Source organism: Gobius niger (assembly GCF_951799975.1).
Source record: "Gobius niger genome assembly, chromosome: 2".
NCBI classification, from domain to species: Eukaryota; Metazoa; Chordata; class Actinopteri; order Gobiiformes; family Gobiidae; genus Gobius; species Gobius niger.
The window spans coordinates 24268980-24292893 of record NC_136853.1 but is presented as its reverse complement, the minus strand read 5'-3'; the positions used below and the strand labels follow the sequence as shown (position 1 = coordinate 24292893).

The 23914-nt window shown below is 41.0% G+C and overlaps 1 long non-coding RNA gene across 1 annotated transcript; it reads right to left on the bottom strand.

The window, feature by feature from the left end:
- Positions 1–8555: 8555 nt before the first annotated feature.
- LOC306959233 lies at positions 8556–10037 on the bottom strand. Its single transcript, XR_013792608.1, has 3 exons — positions 9818–10037; positions 9646–9729; positions 8556–8605 (listed from the first exon to the last, which is right to left on the bottom strand). It is a non-coding gene; the product is annotated as an uncharacterized lncRNA (long non-coding RNA).
- Between the last annotated feature and the right edge of the window lie 13877 nt (positions 10038–23914).

Genomic DNA, 23914 nt, shown 5'->3' with positions numbered 1-23914 from the left:
CGCTACGAATGTCTATCATGCGTCTGCACGTGGCCACAGCCAATCGTATCATCGTATTCGATGACGTATGACGTACCCGCTGTAAACTTTCGAGCTAAACTATTTAGAACACGGCCTAAAGCCCGATATAGCTTGAAAAAGTGTCTCGTCTGCTGCTGTCATGTTTGATCCGTAAATAAACTTTTTTTTTTAAATCTGTAAATAAACTACAAGCTTCCGTATATCCAATAGCTCGTTATCATCTTGCCGTCCCTCCTTGTTCTGTGATTGGTTCCCAAAGCCATGCAAACATTTCGGCCATGGTCCCCATGCTGCTGTGCAGTTCCAAATGATTCTAGTGCACACAGCAGCCTGGCGTTAGCCAGGTTAACTGGCTCTAGGGCCACCGGTCTGGCCCCTCAATTTTCTCCTTAACCTCTTACCCCCTGCCTGAACTGAGCTTTACCCAAATCTAAAAGCTTAAAAGAAAAGCATCATAATAGCAACGAAAGCTGGGATGACAACAGAATAATGTGCTGGAAAAGCAACAAAAAAGAGACGAAACATGACAGAAAGAAGAAACAGAAAGTGACGAAAAAAATATAAAAATACAACAAAAACGTGATGAAAACATGCCAAAAAGCCACAAAAAAAGTAATGAAAAAGCAAAAAAAATTCACAAAAAGTGTGACAAAAAGTTATATGTCTTTGTGGAAGTGCGCGTTTACCCTAATTTGGGCCAGGCTGGTTAGAGTCCAGGGCTGTTTCTCAGTCCTAGTCCGACCCCTTAAGTAAAAATACTAAACTACATATGTCAAGTGATGATGTCATCACTCTACTTCCGGGTCTAACAGAGCTTTAGCTGTTTTCATTGTAGGATGTAGCTGATTTTAACCTGCTGTAGAGCCGACTACAGGGCTGTTTTTAAACATCTGATCACAAAGAAATATTACATTTACTCTGGATTTTCAATAGTAATGCTTTTCTGGCATTAATTATCTTTTTTTTTCACACATAAAAAAGGCTGATTGTATATATAAAAATATCTTTTACCTGCAGAAATAGTGAGCTATATTGTTTGAATTAGGTGTACAACAGTTTTCGTCCTTTTATCTGTTTTTATTTCAGCAGGAGATGTTGTGTGTTTTGCTGTGTTTATTAGTGGAACTCTCAGCAGTTTGGACCCAGGAGTCGATCATGATTGTGTGTTATGCCACACTACCTTCTTCTTTCTCTAACACTAAGAAATTGTAAAAGACAAAAAAAATGTCTCACTACCACCACTATGGCATTTTAATTTGTGTTAATTGTACCTTTAATATGGAGAACACGGCTCATGCTAGTGTGGTGTAGTGTAGAATGTGTAGAAAAATGCTTAATATAATCTCTCCTCTCATTTTTCTCTGAAGTCATGTGGCATCAATCGTCTCCTTGGCCAAATTCTTTAATCCCCTTTCTGCTAGGACAGAGTGGAGAGAGGAGAAGAAAGATGGGAGTGTCAGTGAGGAAGCACACAGCAGCTGAGGGTCATTAATCACTGTCAGGAGAGCCACAGAGTTGGAGAATAAAAAACATGAGAAATGTTGCACGACGGACATGGCAGGAGTCTCTCTGCAGATGAATCAGCCCATTTAACTACAAAGCTTTGTTGATGATACGGCCCATGACATCATATTAGCCTAATATGCCCAAAACTGTTAGCATGTGAATCTCATGCCCTGCCGTTGGATGTGCATTGAATTACTGCTTGTCTGGTCTCTCCCGAAGTCTGTTAAGTCCCAAGACAACCCGTCATCTCCTCCCTGACATGATGTGAGTGAGTGACAGAATACCTCCACTAAAAGTCTGGCAATTCAAAAAGTGAAAGTTTAAGGGAATGATGCGAATGCAATAAGTTGATATGAAACACAATATTTTCCTCAGTGGCACCATGTGTAGAACATCCTTATTATTGAATTTGGGATGTGCAGGGCACATGGGAGGATATATTTGTCTTGCCTTGAACTGAGAATTGAAATGGAAAAAGTAAAGAGTGTGATGAATGTGTTCTGGCCTGAGAATAGTGGGTGGTCTGTATCTGTCAGCACTGCTATTACTGCAGACAGCCGAGTAACAGGCCAATAAGCCACACTATCATCACCATCATCCACAGCAGATCCCTTTACAACAGCTCTCAGCTGTCTACATCTCGGGCCTGACAGGCCAAACATGTACTTACTCCGAGAGCTGCACTTCACTGTCTCACATTAAACTTTATTTAACTGCGGAACTATGCAGAAAGCCAGCTCATGCCCCTTCACAACTCAACCCTTTGCCTACGTTACTTTTGCTACACAAACACAATAGCCCCAACAATGCCCCCCAGCATAACATATATGAAACATATTTTACCCATTCTACGTCAAAGGTCTCCAACCAGTTGCTCGGGAGTTGGTTGCCAGCCCTTTCCAAGTAAAAGGCTTTTACAATTTCTACATACGCTCGATGAGTCAAATTTACAGTGCATTTTCTTTCTTCTTTCTTTTTGTGCACCAAACATAAAAGGTCCCATTTTTACTGAAATATCCTCAAAGCTGTAGCTCTCTGCTGTTTATTTTCTTAATTTGCTCACAGGGAAAAGAAAGTTGGAGTCCTCTGTCCTACTTTCTGAAATGCAGATTGATTTTAAGTAATACAATTGTCATATTAGGCTTCTCCTCCACAGATCCATTCTTGCTTTGTAGTAATAAAATAACACACAATGATAAAAAGGAGCCAGCTGAGGTGGCTCGGGCGTCTGTTCCGGATGCCTCCTGGCCACCTCCCAGACACTGATTATCAGTACTCGGCCTGGCTCTTGAAGACTTGAGCAGAGCAATGTTTTCCAGCTCATGTTAGAGCCTTTGACACCACGGCATTGATTTATGACTTCCGCAATGTGACACAGCTCGCAGACAGTGCTGAATAAGCTTGTATACGTTAGTGTGTGTTTGGTGTTGGAGCTCACGTGATTGATTATCCTGTCTGTCTTGTCTGTGGTATTTTTGAAATGTAATCTCTGTGAACAGCATGAGAGGTGCGAGACCCAGAAAAACAGCCCACCCCACACACAAGAGCTGTCCCTATGTCCCGGCCTGCAGTACATTAGCATGCCTCTAATGTACATGCTCGGAAATCGAATTCCTCTCGTTCTTGGATAAAAAACATCACATGGTTTACTACAACCTTAGTATAAAGCACATGATTCATCTCCAGACCAGATGGATGTGCCACCTCTGTTTTTTACAGGAGACTTTTATGTATTTTCTTTTATATTTCAACAACATAGAATACATTTAAAGTAACTAAGTATTGGCGACTTTATTCCAAAAGTCAGTCTTCTGGTAAAAAAACCAAACCAAAACAAAACAACTTTTCAACTCAATTGTTTCAGGAAACTAATAGGTCCCATTTAGGAAAGTACTGCAGCAGAAACAATCTCAGTCTGAATAGAAAGTTCTTAGGCCATAATTATTGCTCTGAAGCTTTCCAACAGCAACAGCTCTGCCACCCTCTTCATTTTTCTTGCTGCTTTTATGGTGCATATGCCTCTGTAAAGCTGATGATAAATGAGCACAGCAGATCCTTGGAGAGCTCGCACAGGAAAGAATAATGGGTATTTAAGCACACTTGTAAATTACCAACACATTTGTCTTGGACTGTCCCCTCAGGGATGTCTGACAGCACGGCACACCGAGTATATAAAGCTCACATGCATCTGTTCTGCATAGTCTTATTGGATCTGCTGACATCACTTCAATACAAACTGTCACGCCATGCACCATCATTCAAACAGGCTGACAACGCGCATAAAGCTGTCTCTGCACCTGTGTGTGTGTGCGTGTGTGTGTGTGTGTGTGTGTGTGTGTGTGTGTGTGTGTGTGTGTGTGTGTGTGTGTGTGTGTGTGTGTGTGTGTGCGCTCCAGTCTCAGCAGGTGTGCACAGGGTCATGGAGAGTACACACTGATGTTCCTCACTAAGTACCACAGACAGGCATGCTGACCGCCCGGGGAGCCTCCACTGCGCTGTCATTACACACTCACATGCTTACATCAGCTGCACACATGCGGCCGGGGAAACGCGCCCTCACGCAAAAGTTTATGACCTTGCTATCGAGGGGGACAATGCGATGTAAGAAACTCAGACAAGCCTTTTATGTTTAGTTTAGATCAGTCAGGGCAGTCAGTTTTGGGAAATATTAGGGATGCGTGACAAAAATATATATATTTTAGGGCTGTGCAATTAATCGAAATTCGATTACAATTTCGATTATTACGCTAAACGATTACAAAAATCGCATTTGTTTTTTTTGCAAAGCAGACTTGCATTATTTCATGGCGCTGGGATTATTTTCCCTTCGCATTTCACGTGCCACGGCTCATGCTTTTGCCTGACATAAAAACAAACAGCTCTGTGTGACGACGTCATCAGGCCGCGCTGCTCAGTTTACTTGCGCAGGTGAGAGACCACTCCTTAATCGAGGCATACTGGAAATCATTTGTACTTTTATGACTGTTCAGAAAATATTCAGCATCGTTTTTTAATTAATAAATATCTAAATAAAATAAAACAAATAATCGTTTGAATAATCGTGATTTCCATTATGACTAAAATAATCGTGATTGATATTTTTTCAATCGAGCAGCCCTAATTTATTTGATTGACTATTGCTCAGTCAATACTATTGCGATGTTTTACCGAACCATTTCAACACAATCGAGACAGAACGAGAATTGGTACATCATGAACCACAATGAGGTAAAATGGAACAACATTTAGAAAATCGTGACGAGCACTGAACTTTTTCACATTTTTAATTGGATGATGTTGAATATGTTTAAAGGAGTTTGAAAACCAAGACTAAACCAAAGGAGGACAACATTGTCTTTACCATATTTTCCGGACTATAAGTCGCACTTTTTTTTTCAGTTTTGCTGGGAGTGCGACTTATATCAAAATATGCAATTTCATGTTTGATATTTTCACACTGACAGCCACTCGAGTGCTTGTGTACCAATGTCTGCTTCTGTATGGTTGTGCAATGACAGATAAAAGCACTTACTTTACCACTGAAAATTTAAAAAACTGTAAAGTGTGGAGTGAGCGAGAGACCTGTGAGGGACTGGGGAAAAGCAGAGGTTACTCACACCACAATGAAGAAAGCTAAATAAGCTAATCATGGGCGGCCACAGCGAGAGGAACGAGTTCGCAAATAGGAGCTTGAACAATGTGCCGCTGGGAGAGGCTTGTCAACGGTGCAGTTATGACTTATATATGTATTTTCTTCTTCACTCTGCATCTTTTGGTTGGTGCGACTTGTAGTCCGGAAAACACAGTAATTAGAATGGTAAATGCTTAACTTATATAGCGCTTTACCTTCATTAGGCCCAAAGTGCTTTTGAAGCAAGTCACCCCTTTCATGTACCAATGATCACAGACACTGGAGGAAGGACCTTCATCGTGAGACGACCCGCTCGACCAACTGATACAAAATTATTGAGGAATGCCATCTTTGTATTCCTGTGTTTTTCTACTTTCACAGCACTCTCAAAGCACATTGACCCACGCACACACACACACACACACACACACACACACACACACACACACACACACACACACACACACACACACACACACACACACACACACACACACACACACACACACACACACACACACACACACACGCACACACACACACACACTTGTAAATCAGTACAAATGGGGACCTCAAGGCAAACTGCTCCATATGGGGACCCCATATTTTTTAAGGGAATAGAGCCACCAAAACCACTCTCAAATTTTTTTCTTGAGCCTTGGGCTCCAAATGCAAATTTTGAACCAAAATCTCCTAAGTTTTCTTTTTTATTTTTTGTCCGGTAATTGGTGACTTTTGGGGACCTGTCTATTATGTAGTACCTGAAACAACCACCAGATGGCAATAGTGGGGAAAATGGTATTTCTTGTATTTTTTGTTATTTTTGAATGTTGGTAGATAGGTTAACAGGAAAAAGGAGGAGGTTTAAAACAAAAAAATCAATGCCCAACAAATGTTCATTAACAATGAAATATTTATTTACAAAAAAGTGAACATGGGTCTGTCGCCCAACGGTTTGCCAGTTATCATGTTCTTCAACACGAGTAAGTTGGGGGGAAAGTTTAATAGAACTCTTGACTAGAGACCTGCAACGGGCGGGAATTCTCGAGACTTGCAGGACTCGACACTAATTTTGTAGGATCGGTCAGGATTCATAAAGCCTTAGGCGGGAACGGGCGGTCAGACCAAAACATAATCCACAAAATCCATTCCTGTACAGGTCTCTACTTTAGACTCTTGCACAACTTTACGATTGCACAACAGTATGAAAACTCTACCTCTAGCTGTTACTTCCTGTATTTAAAGGAACAGGCCACCGGTTTTCCATACTGACATATGTTCTTACCTGAGCTTAGACGAGTTAATGGGGCGACAGTGGCAGATGGGGCGACAGTGGCACAGATGGTAGAGGGTCGTCTCATGATCGGAAGGTCGGGGGTTCGAATCCCACCTCCTGAAAGTGCACATTGTCGTTGTGTCCTTGGGCAAGACACTTCACCCACATTGCCCCCAGTGTCTGCGTACATTGGTGTATGAATGAGAGTATGAATGGGTGAGTGGATCCTTGCTGTAAAGCGCTTTGAGTGCCTAATGTAGGTGGAAAAGCGCTATATAAGTTGAGACCATTTACCATTTACCATTAATGTGCACCTGTCTGGTCTTTGTGCGTGCACTCAGTCAAAAAGACCAAAGATGTTGTTAGCATTTAGCCTCATCTCCACTCCTCTATGGGGCTAAATGGGGTTAAGTTAGAAGCCACCAAGCTCTTCCACGTTTCCCATATTTAAATACAGTTACATGAGTAGTTGCACCTCGACATCTGCGCAGTAAGACGCCAAAGTGCTTCTTAAGTGTTATTACGCCTTACAATATAGTTCCCCTTTTCATCCACTTAGAAAATTGACATGTTTAATTTTGTGTAACTATACTTGGATCTCACATAACCATATAGGGGGAACGTGGAGGAGCTTGGTCGCTTCTAACTTCACCCCCATTTGGCCACATAGAGGAGAGGAGGAGAGGCTAAATGCTAATGTCTATGGTTTCACACATCAAATCACAATCAGGCTCAGGCAAGAACATATCTCAGACTGAAAAAACAGTTGCCTGTTCCTTTAAAGGAATAGGCAACTGTTTGTACATACTGAGATATGTTTCTTACCTGAGCTGTGACGAGTTCTTTAGGACCTGTCTGATCTTCAGTCACGAAAAAACACAGCGCAGACGGCGTTAGCATTTAGCCTCTCCCTCTCTCCTCTACAGCTCCAAAACAGGTCAAGATAGAAGCTACCAAGCTCTTCCACGTTTTCCCTATTTAAATATGGTTACGTGAAGTGTTCCACTACAAAGTATAATTACACACAATTAAACAATGTGGATTTTCTAAGCGGATAAAAGGGGGAACTATATTGTAAGGCGCAATAATACCAGGAGTAGTTCGAAATCCGCGCAGTAATCTTCACTTTCCTGCACAGTAATCTTCACTTTACTGTGCGGATGCCAAATTACTCCTGGTATTATTACGCCTTACAATATAGTTCCCCCTTTTATCCGCTTAGAAAATCCACATTGTTTAATTGTGTGTAATTATACTTTGTAGTGGAACACTTCACGTAACCATATTTAAATAGGGAAAACGTGGAAGAGCTTGGTAGCTTCTATCTTGACCTGTTTTGGAGCTATAGAGGAGAGAGGGAGGGGCTAAATGCTAACGCCGTCTGCGCTGTGTTTACGTGACTGAAGATCAGACAGGTCCTAAAGAACTCGTCACAGCTCAGGTAAGAACATATCTCAGTATGGAAACACGGTGGCCTGTTCCTTTAAGGATCAATAAAAGCCAAAAAAAATATATACAACAGGACAACGTTTTCTTTAGCCAACTCTTACAAAAACGGTTTCTGTCATCGTACCTAATGTGTCATAAGCACTTACTTACTTACTTATTACTTTCTTTTACAACTTTGTCGTCTCCCAGCCTCAATCCGGTTTTTGACGTAAAATTTGACACCCTCCCATGTCCTTGTTTGAAGTGCCCCAGCAGACTCTTCAATACATTGGATGCACTGCGCCTTACCAGGGACCTTTCCAGACTGAATGTTGTCCATGAGGGTTTCCTCTACTGCATTCACTTCCTGCACTGTCCACGGTCTCTTTTTTCCTTTAGATCCTGGAAGATATGCAAAAACTAGAATCAGAACACTTTTTATTGCCATTGTTTGAGAACAGGTTCACAAACTAGCAATGTTTCTCAGTACAATCGTGCAACAAACGTAGAATTCAGGTAAAAATAAGCTATACAAACTTTCCATCTACAAGGCCATAAGGGCATGCAGAAAAAAAAAAAAAGTAAAATATAACAAGACGACAACAAAGACATAGACATGACTTACTATGACTTTACAGACAAAAACCAATTGTATTGCAAGTAGTTGGAATGAGCTTTACCAGTGGAAGTAGACATTTCTTCTGTTGGCGTCCGTGTCTGCAGTCCCTTTCCTCCCGTCTGTCCTGAGTGTTCAAGACAAGTTATTAGTAAACTAAACTAGTATATAGCTAAACATTCTCCTTTCCTTGGTTCTATGGGCATAAAGAAATCATTGATTTCACTCACCAACATGATTTTTTTTTTTTTTATGTTTTTTTTTGTTGTAATTACAGCTTCAGCTTTATTTCTGTCCCTTTTAAATTAAATGTATGAATTGTGAGAGCAATATATACATGGTTCACACAGTAACTAATGCCAACGTCAACACGTGTTTGAAGACCCACAGAATAATAGAGACATTGCTCAGCATTGCCCAGAGGGGCCGGGGACTTAGCACAAGTTCCTGGATGTTTCTCCCATAAAATGTATCATCACTTCATTCTGCAACACTATCACACATTTCTGACCAGTACCAATCCTTCCACTTCTGTTGCTCTTGTGTTGCTCGCTCCAGTCTCCCTCTCTTTACTCCTCCATCCCTGTCTTGTATCCGTTTCTCCTTCGTCTTCTCTCCCCCTTCCTCTCCCATTTCTACTCCTCTCACTCCCCTCCTCCCTCTCATCCGTTAGCCTCTCTCCCCTCCACCTGTCCCGTATCTCTCTCCTCAGTCTCCTCCTCTCTCCCCTCCACCTGTCCTGCATCTCTCTCCTCAGTCTCCTCCTCTCTCCCCTCCGCCTGTCCTGTATTTCTCTCCTCAGTCTCCTCCTCTCTCCCCTATGTCTGTCCTGTATCTCTCTCACCCGTCTCCTCTCCCCGGTCACACTCTCTCTTCTTTCCTGAATCTCTTCTTACCGAAACAAACAGCCAAACTCTCTCCTTCATTGATTGTTTAAAATACCTGGAAACTTCGAAGAAAACCCAGGGATATGATCTTCACTTCCTGGTTGAAGGTTTTGGAGTGCAGGCTCTCCCCTCTTCCTGGTTCCTGTGGACATAATGAGATTAATCTAAGCAAAATACAGGAAATAATTGGCTTGTTTTCTTGTCCTTGGTCTCCTCCCTTTGTGTCCTTCGCCTCCTCTCCCTCTCCCCCACATGTGTCAAGTGTTACTTGTTCAAATACCTGGAGATTTTGAAGATGACGAATCTGGGGCTGAGATTGGATCAGTTTCATCATCTGATGCTTCTGTGTCTTCCATGACCCCCTCTAAAAACAAAAATGAAATGGTTACCAGGACACTTAATAGATAACAGGAAGTAACAAACAGTACATGACATTGTGAAACTTATCTTACCTTGTGGATCTATATTTATTTGATCCAGATTCTTTCTATGTGGTTGTTTCTGGTGGGCAGATGAATCGTCGTCTTCACTGTCTGTGCTGCTCTTTGTGTGATCTGGGACATACTCATCTTGGCTGCCTTCAGATGTGGACATGTCATCCTTTCTGGGGTTTGACTGAAAAAGACAAGACTCAATTATGGATTTGGGCATGCAGTCATTTAACAGGACACAACCTGGACGCAACTAGACCTGAACGTGAACAGGTCTGGACAGGAGACCAGACCTGGCTTGTGTCCGAATGTCCACCCTAGTCCCTAACCCCTCATTCACTATATAGGCCTGCATTATATAGTAGTGTATAGTCCACTCATTCTGTTGGCGATTTGGACAGAAGCCACTACTTTCTCCGAGCTGCGCGACGTCACATGCACTGCGGCTGCAGATTTCTTTATTTCTTTTTTCTCAGAACTTATTCATTATACAGAGAGACCTTTTTTTGACGGGTTGACCTTGCTAAAGTTTCTCCATGAGTTGAGTGGCTGAGCTAAACATCAGCAAAATAAAAAAAAATGCAAAGTCAAACTTATTTGCTATATAAAAAAAAGTGTTGGGAAAATATATAACTTTCGTGGGATAGAGTAATCTGTTTTGCGCATAATCTGTCATGTGGACAGAGATATTTGTTTATATTGCTGTAGAAAACTCTTTATTAAAATATCCGGTTAACTATGGGGCGTTATTTTTTTCCTTATATGCACAGTTTCCCCACGTGACGTCTTCCTGGACAGTCAGCCAGACGCTGGACTTCTTGTCGCTGATCGTTTACGTTCACAATTAGCAGGTTCCCACACAAATGTAGAGAAGCTCAGGATCTGGTTAAGGACAACGAGTTACTGATGGAGTCACAGAAACGTGTTACAAACATCATGTTCGCTGTGAATCTGCCCCAAAGGAAACGCCAGCTGTCGTAAGGGGCGGAGCTTTATATTAGAGCTAAAGGCTAGTGTTGAAAAATGATAATATAACATGTAAACAAGTAAATATAATTTAAACTAACAGGACGATTCTTTTTTGCGCAGGCTCGTTCCAAACGCCTCGCTAGTTTTATTTTTTATTTTGCGTTAGCCGCGTTAGCCTCAAGACAAAAACATCCACGTTATGAACACGGAGTTTCCTCCAGTGAAGTCGTTACGTCTCATGTAATATTTTCTAACCTGCTCCAGTCACATCTGAACTTTTACTCGCTGTCCTTTACCAAATCTTAAGCTATTGCTTCATTTCTGTGGGACCTGCTAATTCGGACAGGAAGGACAGCGTCTGGCTGACTGTCCAGGCGGAAATCACGTGGGGTCACTGTGCATATAGCCCATTACCCTGCAGTGTCTTGCCTTAAACAATATTGTATGCACAGACTTACAATTTGAGGTAGTGATGTAATTTCAAAGTTTTTGTGTGTTTCCTTTGTGAGCCACTCTTCTTGTCGGGTCACACAGGCATTGTGGTGATTTCTCAATGTCTGCAGCCGACGAAAATATCTTACTTGTGACTACAAAACAAAACAAAAAAATCACTCGCTGTGTTTACATGTATCTGCCCTATAAACAGCATGAGACTTAAGGTTAAAACGTTGGATAAAACATTATGGCCATGTAGTGGTATTCCTTTTATACATGCATTAAAAAATGAATGAATAAATAAAGCCTTTTCTATACAGTACAGTGGTTCACAAGAAGAAGAAAAAACATCTCACCTCAGATTTCCCATGTCCCTCTTTATCCTTCGACTCATTCATTGTTGCTGAAAAAATAAAGTTGAGTTAACTATGGTAGCTGTGAACAATCTTTGCTTAACGTCCTGAGATCTCAGACATAGTCTATTGTCCCATTGTTAGATGAGTTATTTATGTTTAATGCCTCTGTGGCAGTCTCAGCTCCACTTCCCACAGCACATGGTGCTACAGCAGCTTCTTACCACTATGCTAAACATGTTCAATGTTATGGTTATTCTCAAAGCTAAGACTGGGTCAGACAGAAAAGTTATGGACGACCCAATGCAAAAAAATGCCCACCAGTATTGTGGAGCTCAAAATAAATGTCTAATTACTTTACACCAACGTTTTAACTGTATAATGTATTCCTTGTTAAAGAAAAGTGAGGCCACGTGAGTCTGGTTTTGCTAATGTACAACTAGCATGAGAGCTAACCACCATGCAGCTAGCTAATCAAGCTAATATCCACTAAACTTTTCAACAATCTAATCTAAAAAAAAAAAAGAGCCTCATATACCTTCCTTCAAGTAGACAGTTGAGCAAAAAATAAGTCTGTCTCTTTATGTATTGTGGTAGAAATGAACAGAAAAGCTAGCACATTGCCACAGTACTTAGCACTGTTTTTGAAACGTTTTTGAGCACATATCTTAGAACATGAACATTGCAAACTAATTTGTCATCTCTAACTTAGTTAACTCTCAAAAAAAGACTTACCAGTTTGTTGACTGTAGGCTACGTGACATCTGTCGTGGACGCAGATGCAGAGAGATGCAGAGCACGGGTAGTGGCACCACTAGCTCCTCCCCCGCAATACAAAATGGCGGCCAGGGATTTTGCAAACCAAAACAAACCAATGCTAATTTTTTAAAGAATATCAAAAGACAAAGGGTTAAATAAATTAGGCGAAGGAGGAATGGCATTTTCACATATGCCTACAGTGAAAATTGTGCCTGTGTCCACAGGCTACTTAAAGCCTTAATATCCAATTTATTTTTAGCATTGATTTCAAAAGAAGAATTCAATATTAAGAGTTTTAAAGCATGATGTCTGCTAATCAGCTATGCTCCAACTTTTGGACACAGAATAAAAAAAATTAAATTGAAGATTTGTCTAAAACTTTATAAACTGAAAAGTTTTTCAATGTAGTATTGAATGTTTTCTTTCTTGTAAAATATTGTGCAATGGTCGGTAGTTAGCACATAGCTGATACCTGTGTGTCACGATGTAGTCAAGCCACCATTTTGTATAATGAGACAGTTTAGAGATGAACATTATGAGGACCTGTTTATCCTGGTTTGTGTATCACGATGTAGTCAAGCCACCATTTTGTATAATGAGACAGTTTAGAGATGGACATTATGAGGACCTGGTAATCCTGGTTTGTGTATCACGATGTAGTCAAGCCACCATTTTGTACAATGAGACAGTTTAGAGATGAACATTATGAGTACCTGTTTATCCTGGTTTGTGTATCACGATGTAGTCAAGCCACCATTTTGTATAATGAGACAGTTTAGAGATGGGCATTATGAGTACCTGTTTATCCTGGTTTGTGTATCACGATGTAGTCAAGCCACCATTTTGTATAATGAGACAGTTTAGAGATGGACATTATGAGGACCTGGTAATCCTGGTTTGTGTATCATGATGTAGTCAAGCCACCATTTTGTATAATGAGACAGTTTAGAGATGAACATTATGAGGACCTGGTAATCCTGGTTTGTGTATCACGATGTAGTCAAGCCACCATTTTGTATAATGAGACAGTTTAGAGATGAACATTATGAGGACCCTGTTAATCCCAGTTTGTGTCATGATGGAGCATCACCACCAGTCTGTTGTTATTGTTGATAGGGATGCACCGATACTACTTTTTTCTAAAACTGTTATGAGTACTTTGACTTGAGTAGCCTACTTGCCAACACCGAATACCAAAACGAGTACCATGCATTTTTCTCAAACATTCTTGTGTATAGATGGATTATAGACTATATCATAGCAGACTAGTTAGTAGTTACCCATTTACCTGAGAAACGTAGATTTAGTTATATGAGAATCTTACATATGCTATTTTATTCTTTTTTTTTTATTGAATATAATTTTCATTATTATTAATCATTTTTTCCAAGGCTTAATTTGTCATTTGTTTCCTGGGTCCTGGATACCTGATACTATCGGTGCATCCCTAAATGTTTGTTTTCTAGTTCGTTTTAATGGACCTCTCAGTCTTAATTGTTCTTTAAACGTCACTATTGTAAACAAAACAACAATATTAACAGCTTTAATATAGCTCCTTTTTCACAAATTGTCCCGACCGGCTCAATGAGGAAAGCAACCAGAAGGGCGGTTAAATACCAATTTTATTACAAAGTTTAACTCCAAAAATGGCAAAGGTGGCTGGGACTGAGCTGAGCCACCAGGCCAGATGCAGCCAATCTTAGGGGACAGCTGAGAAGCCACACCCAGTAGCCATGGGGGAGGGTGGAGTACCTGCATACAAAGAGGTGAGAGGGAGGAGCAGAAGCAGGACACAAGTCCCTCCCCAACACTCAGACAAGCCAATTTATAATTCTATTTGTCAATCCATCAACTGTATTTGAAGAGAACCATTCATACAAAATAACTCAAAGTGCTTTACAAATATTCACGCAATGGTTAATGACATAGATTTAATGACTGATTTAGACTTGATTCAAAGCAGCCAGCGCTGTTAATAAACACCCTTGTAGTGAAGATAAAAAGATAGAGGCCGCTATGAAAGTTCATGGGAGGCAAATGATGTGGTGCACATTGAAGTTGGTTTCACGTTGGATGTTGGATATTCACTTCCAACACTTTGGTAGGCTACTGCTCTGGAGACACCTACAGCATGTTCCACACAGCCCACAGCTCTGGTGAAATCCTGTTCATGTGAAGCCTACATAAAATCACATTTATGGCACTTTTCTACCTTCATCTGGTAAAAATCGTGGAGGCAAACAATAACAGTGATCGCTCCTAGGACAGGCTATAGATAGACTCAGGGCAGATAAAAGTCCCTCTGCAGATAGGGCTGAAGGCTGAAGAGAACATTTATTTTAGTTTTTATGATTTTCTTTTGGGTTGTCTGTGTTAACAAATCATGTTAACATTACGCTTATATTGAATTAAGTTGAAATAATAATCATTAAACGATAATGGTGGTGACTGTGGCACAGTTGGTAGAGCGGGTCGTCTCATGATCAGAAGGTCGGGGGTTCAAATTTGCGTACTGACCTTGTGTCCTTGGGCCAGACACTTCACCCTCCATGCCTCAAGTGTCTGCGTACACTGTTGTATGAATGAGAGAGTGAATGGTTCCTTGCTGTGTGCCTACAGTATGTAGGTGGAAAAGCGCAATATAAGTTACCATTTACCAATAAAATATATCCATTTTAGTTTTAGCAATGGTAGCTAGTAACTTAAGAAAACCAGTTACCGTCAAGCCCTAAATATTTCTCATATCCTGCTTATTTGCTTTTTTTTAATTGCATGTTACATTAAGAACAACTAATATTTTCATGTATTTATAATGTAAAAGGTTACAAAGGTTGAAGTTGTAATAAGTGCAGTGCAACAGCAAACACATGGTGGTGGTGTTTTGTGGGGACTTGATGATACACACTACCAGAACATGGTGTCATATGAGGACTGATGCAGTACCAGCAGCCACCTTGTGGGGGCGCTGTTTTGTGGGGACCTGTGATACACAGAACCAGAACATGGTGTCATATGGGGACTGCAGTACCTCAGTGTGTCCACTAGGGTCGCATACACTCACACTAATTCAGGTTTTGGACATTCTGGGGACTTCTCAGGAAAAGTACATGGGGCCCATCTTGAGGCCATTTCTAGCCGTTTAAAAGCATTGTGCCTCTGGGGACCTCGAATGAGGTCCTCATAAGGTTTTAGGTCCCCACATGGCTGGTGTGTATACAGGTGGACGTCCCCACATGTGATGCTTTACAAGAACACACACACACACACATACATACACACACACACTGGAGGCTTGGTGGGCTCTAACAGCGACTAACAGAAATGTTGATATTTCTGGAAAAAATTCAGTTTGATTGTGTAAAAATGCATTATTGTAAAAAATCGATATTATGATTTAACTGCAAACTATAAATATGTTTTAAATATATATATTTATTGTATTTAATTAGAGTGCACCAACATGAACAGAAAAGTCACTGTGCAGTTTGCAACAAAGATTGTTTAAGATAAGATAAGATAAGATGATACTTTATTGATCTCACAGATGGAGAAATTGCATTCGATGAGAGAGCATCCGGCAGCAGCACCCATTCAGTGCGCACCACTCTTTTTCCACTCTTTTTTTTCTTTGCTGAAAGATCGTTGTGTCGCGGCCGCCATCTTCACTGTTTTGGTCACAGGAGGAGCACTGGTTGATGGGAAATCCGTAGACGATGACCACGGCGGTGGAGCTCTTGCGCTTGGCCACGATGTTCTTGGCCACACAGGTGTAGTTGGCCGTGTCGGACAGACGCGCCTGCTTGATGATCAGGTTGTGGTCCACGGTGATGTAGAAGTTCCTGTCCTCGGCCGGGTCCATGATCTCGTTGTCCTTCAGCCACTCCACCCGCATGACCTTGGAGGATGGAGAAACTGTAGCTGCCCTCTGTCTCCTCTGATCATCTGAAACGGTGCACCGCCTCCTGGGCTTGTCCCCGTCTCAGAGCGTGGTGTCCTGCACTGGTCAGCTCCACCTCGTCCTTCCTCTTCCTCCTGCACAGCTCCCTCCACAGTCTATCACCATCTCCTCGTTGGTCCCTTTTGTTGTTTCCTTTAGCTCTTGTGACGCCTCCTCCGTGCTCCAGGTGTGGGGGCTCTTGGTGCCTCCTCACTGTTCAGTGTCTCAGAAGAAGATGTTTTAAAGGAACTATACGGAGTTTAAAAATTTATAAAATAAGCATTTTTCTCCCCCTACATGTTCCAGCCATGTCCTAATGTGTAGAATGAGCTCAGACCTGTTCTTCACAACTGCCTCTAAAATCCTGCACTGTCACTCAGAAAGGTGTTACTTCAGGTCTGAAGTGCCGTCATGCACAGAAGCTGCAGTTACACGTATGACCTGAGGTGGCAGTAGTGAGTACAAAATGGCCAACTTGTATCCCTTTAAACATCCAAATTATTTATACTATATTTTGATTAAGCTAATAAAACAGCAAAAAATCCTGAGGTTACTGAGGCACATTTGTTCGGCAGTGCCTTCTTCTTCTAAGTAGAGGGCAGAGAGCTCAAAAATAAATAAATACAAGAAAATAACCTAAAAAAAAAAATCTAAAATTTTTCTTTTTTTTTTTTTTCAAAATGTGAATCGATTTTACCTACTAACTCGATTTTTAAATCAATCGATTTTTTCCCCAGCCCTACTTGTAATCGACCTACATAATCAATCTGGATGGGTTCTCTGCAGACTCTTTGACCACACTTGAGACATAGATACAGACGGCATCTTTGGAATTGCCCAAATAGTATGGTCATATTCGAAGCAGCTGAAGGGGGAAAAAAAACTAAACTTTCTCCCATTACCCCACCAGTGCTTTGACAAATCCTGAATTATAAAGATATTTCTACAGAGACATGGAGGAGCAAAATGGTTCTAAATGCTTAAAAAACAGACAATGCTAACCAGGAAGCTGACATTAGATTCATGCTACATATCCGAACTTTAGCAATGACTTAGCGCTGTTTTTACACAATTTGCCATGAAAAAACATCTGTGTGGACCCGGTTTTCACTTGACTTGTTTGTGTGTGATATATATATATGTTTAAAGTCTGTAAGCGGCTAAAAACGGCTAAAAATTGTGAAAAATTGTTATTCCCATGAGAGGTTTTCTTCCCCCTCAACAAGGCCACGCCCCCTTGTATGACGAGTTACCGAGTCGACTGTTTTATTTAGATCATTCACTTGTTTTGCCTACAGGAAAAACGGGAGGGATTAGTGCGCGATTACAGCTTTGCAAAATTCAACGGAGCACGTGTGCCTTGACTTTGCTTTGACTTTTGCTTGGACTGTTTCAGGTCTTCTTGCCAAAAAGTGGATCATAACACGGCTTTATGCTTCCTCTAACCACAACCTGCTGACGGCCTTCCAGAAAAGCCCTCCGATCCATCATGTCCCTTCATAAACAGCCATTAATGTTTATGACAGGTGTGGTGACATGTTTACGACAGCATTATGTCCGCTTTACGAGGCCACTGTCAAGCCCGGGTTTACGAGCGCGCGCTGGGAGAGGCAGCGGTCCCTCCGAGCCTCGCCACGCGCTTAATCAGATGCTCTCAAATAAAAGCTACACAACAGCACTTGGCAGTCGTTGTTAGTTCGTTTGACAAGACCAAGCATTAAACCTCCTCATTAAAGTCAGCTCTGTTCCTCTGGGCTTTTATAGGAAAATCACTATTCTCAATTTGCTTGCTCTTGTAAAAGGTGTGTTGCAGGTAATGTTTGCGGCTTGTGAAGGTGGTTGAGTAACAGCGCAGTATTCCCCGCGCGCGTGCTTTATGGCGCGTTGTAAAGCTGTTGGCGGGCGGACAGCGGCAGCATCTTTCATCCAGCTAATTTAAGAAAGGCAGATAAAGGGGGTGAATTATAGTGTTGTGTTTTCTGTATTAAAAAACAAAGAGTTTGGTGGTGCTATCTTGTAACAGGCTTCTTTTTTTCCTTTGACTTGACATATGTTTAAATAAGCGCTGGGAGTAGTTTTTCACATAAGCTAAAAGAAGATATATTATTATGATATTGTTAATGTTGACAAACTTTATAGTTGTCACTTGACATCATTATCAGCACAATGATTGTAAACAATCTCACTTTTGCTTCTGTAATTAATTCCAGAGCGTGAGCCAGTTGCTAAATAATTTTGTGCAGAACCACTATGAGGCTTGTTGGTAAATCACATCGTGGACACTGACAGCTGACTAAAATTACTAAAGTTAGAGGACATGGCCAGTGGGATGGAGTCAGGTGTGCAGTGCCCATGGTAGAGATCAAGATTAACCGGTTTTACGATTACCACGATTGTAAAAGGATGCGGTTATCCATGACAAAAAATAGAAGCCACCGCTGAAATTATTATTATTATTATTCTATTTTTTTCATTGAACCAAGATAAACATTATTTGCAACAACAATCCAGTGAGCAAGAGCACATTTTAATGGTCTTAAGACACATTTAAAGAGGAAACAGTCAGTGTTCTAACTCTTTACTATCATAGGTCTCGCCCAAGTGATTCAGAACAGACTGAAGAATTCTAGTCAGTCCATTGGTGAAAAAAAAGTCACAAAGAAACCATAGAGTATTATTTCAAGTTACCAGTACCGTTACTATTGATACTTTGTAAAACACATTTCCGTAAATTGTACATTAAATATTACTGCAGGGATTACAGTAGCCTACGTGGCTATGACACATTCTTTAAGTCCAGTTTTCCAAATGAAATGCAGTTTCTGACTGAAGTGTTAGTGGAACACACGCACAGTGTGTTGTGATGCTACAAAAATAAAACACTTTTGGTTTAACACTCGGTGAGAGTTATAAGTATTATTGAGTTATCATAAGTACCGCTGAAATTATTCACGCTGACGTACTGGCCACTGCACGTCACAAACAGCGCGTAAACTCACCGGTATAGTTGAGCAAGGCAGAAGGGCACTCTCCTCCAGTGTTGTAGACACGGACGGCATCTCGTCATAGAAGGGGGCGTGGCCTCGCCAAGGGGGAAAATATAATATTTTGGGAAGCACAGTTGTTCACTCCTTTTAGCCATTTTCTGGCGAAATATGAACTTATTTATCACATAGGCCTACAAATAAAGTCAAGTGTAAATCGGATCCATATGGATGTTTAATCACAACAGATTGTTGAGTAGAAGAGAAAAAACGGCAGTCATAGCTAGCGTTAGCATTAGCACCATGCATTAGCGTCATGTTAGCATTCTCTGTTTTTATGTATTTATGGGCTGTTGAACCACTTTGCTCCTCTCCATGTCTTTTTATTTTTATTTAGTAGAAAACTATATTCATAATTCAGCATTTGTTAAAGCAGTTTTTGAATAATTAGAGAAAGTTTAGATTTTTCTCAAAATTGTTTTCCCCCTTCACTGTTTTCAAACATGACCATATATGGGGGATTCCGGAGATGCCGTCTGTACAGACAAAGTGGTTCAACAGCCCATAAAAACAAAAACGGAGAATGTGAACTTGATGCTTCATGTTAGCATTGGGCTAATGCTAACGGTTAGCCAGCGCTAGCTACAACTGCCGTTTTTTCACTTCTACTGAACAATCTGCTGTGAGAAAATATCCATTTGGTCCCGATTTACACTTGACTTTAATTATGTGTGATAAATAAGTTCATATTCCACCAGAAAATGGCTAAAAAGAGTGGAAGTTGTGTTTCTCTAAAGACTCTATTTTCCCCCTCGGCGAAGCCACGCCCCCTTCTTTGACGAGATGCCGTCTGTATCTATCCACCTAAGAACGATTGAAGTCAGGAGCGTGGGCCCTCTTTAGTGATCCTATAGATGGCCAGCTCATTGTCGTTGATGGACATCCGTCATGCAAATCCTGTCGTCGGAAAGTTGCAGCAAAAGGCGGCAATACGTCGAATATGAGAAATCTTGGAGATAATCCTTCGCTTGTCCAAGTCAAGGTAACGAGCGGCATAATTCCGAATAAAGTTGTCCAAATGTTCAGAAATAGCCGGCACAACTGGCTCAGGATATAAACAAAACGCTAACGCGCTCCATTCTAACAAACAGAAAGGAAAGTGAAAGCGATGCACATGTGGAAATCAGCTGTTCAAGAGAGTCACTTTAGAAACATGTTTCCTTCGTCTGTTCATCGAAATATCTGACAAGCATTAAGTGGCAGCATAACTTTTGAGAACATTTTAAACTTAGCCTAGATTGTTATGGTCATTATAAAATTAATACAAAATAATCTTAAAGCATTTTTTTAATTTTTAGAAACAGTGAATGTTTACAAGTTCAAGTATTAAAAAGCATTTCCCTTTCATTCTGACGATAATCTTGAATAATCGTAAAATCACAACATTTTCTCTCACAATAATCGCACCGTGACTCACAAAATGGACACCGTGACACCCCAGCACATGGCAATTTGACTTTGACTTTCGCTGTTGTGAGATGAAAAAAATACAAGATTAGTTCTTTGACATCAGCCCTCTGCACTGGAGGCTGATACGACGCACAATGTAACTATCATCTTCAGCAGTTGGTCTTAATCCGAACCACTACCTGATAAGGAATATCTCAAACCTGAACTCAGACACAAGTGCCCTTCTCTGCGCCCCATCCAGCACTTTGCAAACAAACGTAAGCAGTTTTATTGAAAGGGTAATCCGAGACTGATTAATGACCCAATAATCAGCTGTAACCTGCAATAAATCAGCCATGGATCAATACGCCCTGTGCTCTGCAGCCGTGGCCAGATCATTACCCTGTCAGTGTGTAGTAGCATTAGCATGGGCCAGAGCCAGGAGGACTGCAAGGAAAAGTGTCTCCTATATTAATGTGTGGAAACAGGATTGATACAGAGGTCATTTTTTTTATTTCAGCGGTCTGCTCTCCACCTGACGTCCGCCCCGTTCTTTCAGGCTGATGAATTAGTGTCGCACTGCTGCAGTGATAAAGATGGAGAGAGGTGGGCTGCATGTTAAATTATGATAATGAAAGCACAATTAATGACCTGCACAGGCATTATTCTTCAGCCTTTTGGCCATAGCTGTTAGCAGAACCGGAGCGGTGCAGTGCTGGAGTTGGTAAAAGTCTCATGCATAGAGGCCTATTAACTCAGCAGGGAATTAGAATACTTTATAGCAGTGAAGCTGAAACTGTCTCCACTGTGAATAAAAGTAAATTATTGCTATTAAGACAAATGCCAACAGCTTTCTTCAGAGAGGTTTTGTTTTAAATAAAAACTGGATTAATCAAAGCCAGTTCTTGGGCAACTGGAGGGAGAAATTGGGAAAAAACTGCACGCTCAGCTGAATTGGGAAATCTTTATTGCTGGATGTGCAGTTAAGTATACGCTGGGAACTGGCAGCATCCACGCCATAAATCATTGTGTTTCTAGTAACTTTCTGTAAACCTTTCCAGTAAGATGTCATGGCATGGGCTCATTGTCACATAAGCACGTCTGTGACTGTATGGTAGAGGGTACAAATAAATATACTTTAGGATTAATGATCAAATTAACAACAACACCACCTGAGAGATGGCTCCAGGACCAAACAACATAATGACCCCTGCAGTAAGGCTGCACAGGTTCATGGACTGAAGAGCACAGGAGACAGTGTATTAGAAAAACATCATTTCTTATTTTGACAATTAATTAAAATATTTGTTGATTGTTTAAAACATATTATGACATGGTCTGGGTGAATACATAAGGATTAAACAACGAGGAGCCGTGCATTAGACGGTTATAATGCACAACGCGGAGTCAAGAACACCACGACGCGCAGCGGAGCACTCCGCGAAGTGCATTATAACCGTCTAATGCACGGCTCCGAGTTGTTTGATCCGCTTATACCAGGGTCCCACAAACGTAACATTTATAATAAATGTTTTTTTTCATTTACTAAACTCACTAAATATGCCAGACCACCGGGACTATTTTATGTGGGTTATTAGCCGGTCACTGAAGGCTCGTCTCAGAGCGAGTCATTCTCCGCAGCTATTACGAGGATCTCCACCAGGCGCAACCAAACAACATAAGCACACGCTGCATCGCCAGAATCACAACAGGACTAAGTCGGCACTTTTCCGTTGAAGTAAACACCGATATGCGGCACTCGTGGGCAGGAGTTATTTCACTTTTACGCTGTTTAACCTGAAGCTAGCTAGCTAGCTCAATGAGCTCAACTGTTTATGGAAACAGCTGCGGTGGAGTCGCTCACACCTGGGCCCCACGAACTGAAACTTTTATGATTTACTTTACTAATCCGCCAAATATGTTTAAATGCAGGATCATTTTATGTACGCCTGAAAATCATGAATAGTGCCTTAACCGTTTTCAATAGAAATGGAAAGCTCATATTTTATTAACAGTACCTAACCTAGCTGCTCACTCTCCTCTACTTCCCATTTATAAAGCGTTTTGTTTTGGCCCAAAGCGTTGAAATTAAACACAAAATCCATCTCATACGTTCCTGTCAGTCACTACGTGTTTATCTGATTCAGCTGTGTCATGTGTTGCTATGGCGATGCCACAGCGAAGTGATATCCCAGTGATTTAACTACGTGTGCGGTTATACGAAAATAATGCACCAGCCAATCAGAATCGAGTATTCACCCAGACCATGGTATAAGCGATTCTTATTGGCTGGTGGATGCTCCGCTGGTTAACACTCCGCTGCATGCATCGCCATAGCAACGCATGATACAGCTGAACATGAATGTATGAGATGCATTTTGTGGTTAATTTCAAAGTTTTTTGGTCAAAACAAAACTTTTGATGAACTAAGAGTGAGCAGGTTAGCCTACTGTTAATAAAATATGAGCTCTCCATTTCCATGGAAAACGGTTAAGGCACTATTCATTATTTTCAGATGAAACATAAAACATAAAACATCATCACAACATAAAATGATCCCTGCAGTTAAAGTGCATATGATGCATTAGACACATTTTTTGCTAAAACATAGTTAGCAGGATTATATTTAAGATTTTGCTAAAGATTGTACCAGGTTTCTTTAGTTTGGTGATGATTTTTGTGATGTTTATAGTTTCACTTCCTTATTGGACACCAACAGGAAGTGACATTGTAGAAGGTAAACAATTTTAAACTGTTGCCGTGCCAACCGTGTTAAGACAATGGGAAATGAGTGAGTCTTAAAACTGCTATGTAACCTTCTTCTATGTCACACAACATTGAAATAAATATAACTTTTCTGCCCAACATTTCTTAATTAAAATTGCTGTTTCCCTAAAATAAAATTATAATTATGCAACTGATCCATCTAAACAAGTCATATTGTCCATAGCACTAAAACCTGTCATATGCACTTTGAGGATATTTGGCTGGATTAGTTCAGTCAACCTAAAAGTTTCAGTTCGTGGGGCCCAGGAACTGAAACTTTGGCGCTCATTGAGCTACATGTTGCTAGCTAGCTTCAGGTTAAACAGTGTAAAAGTGAAATAACTCCTGCCCACGAGTGCCGCATATCGGTGTTTACTTCCACGGAAAAGTGCTGGTTAGTCCTGTTGTGTTGTGATTCTGGCGATGCAGCGTGTGCTGATGTTGTTTTGTTGCGCCTGGTGGAGAT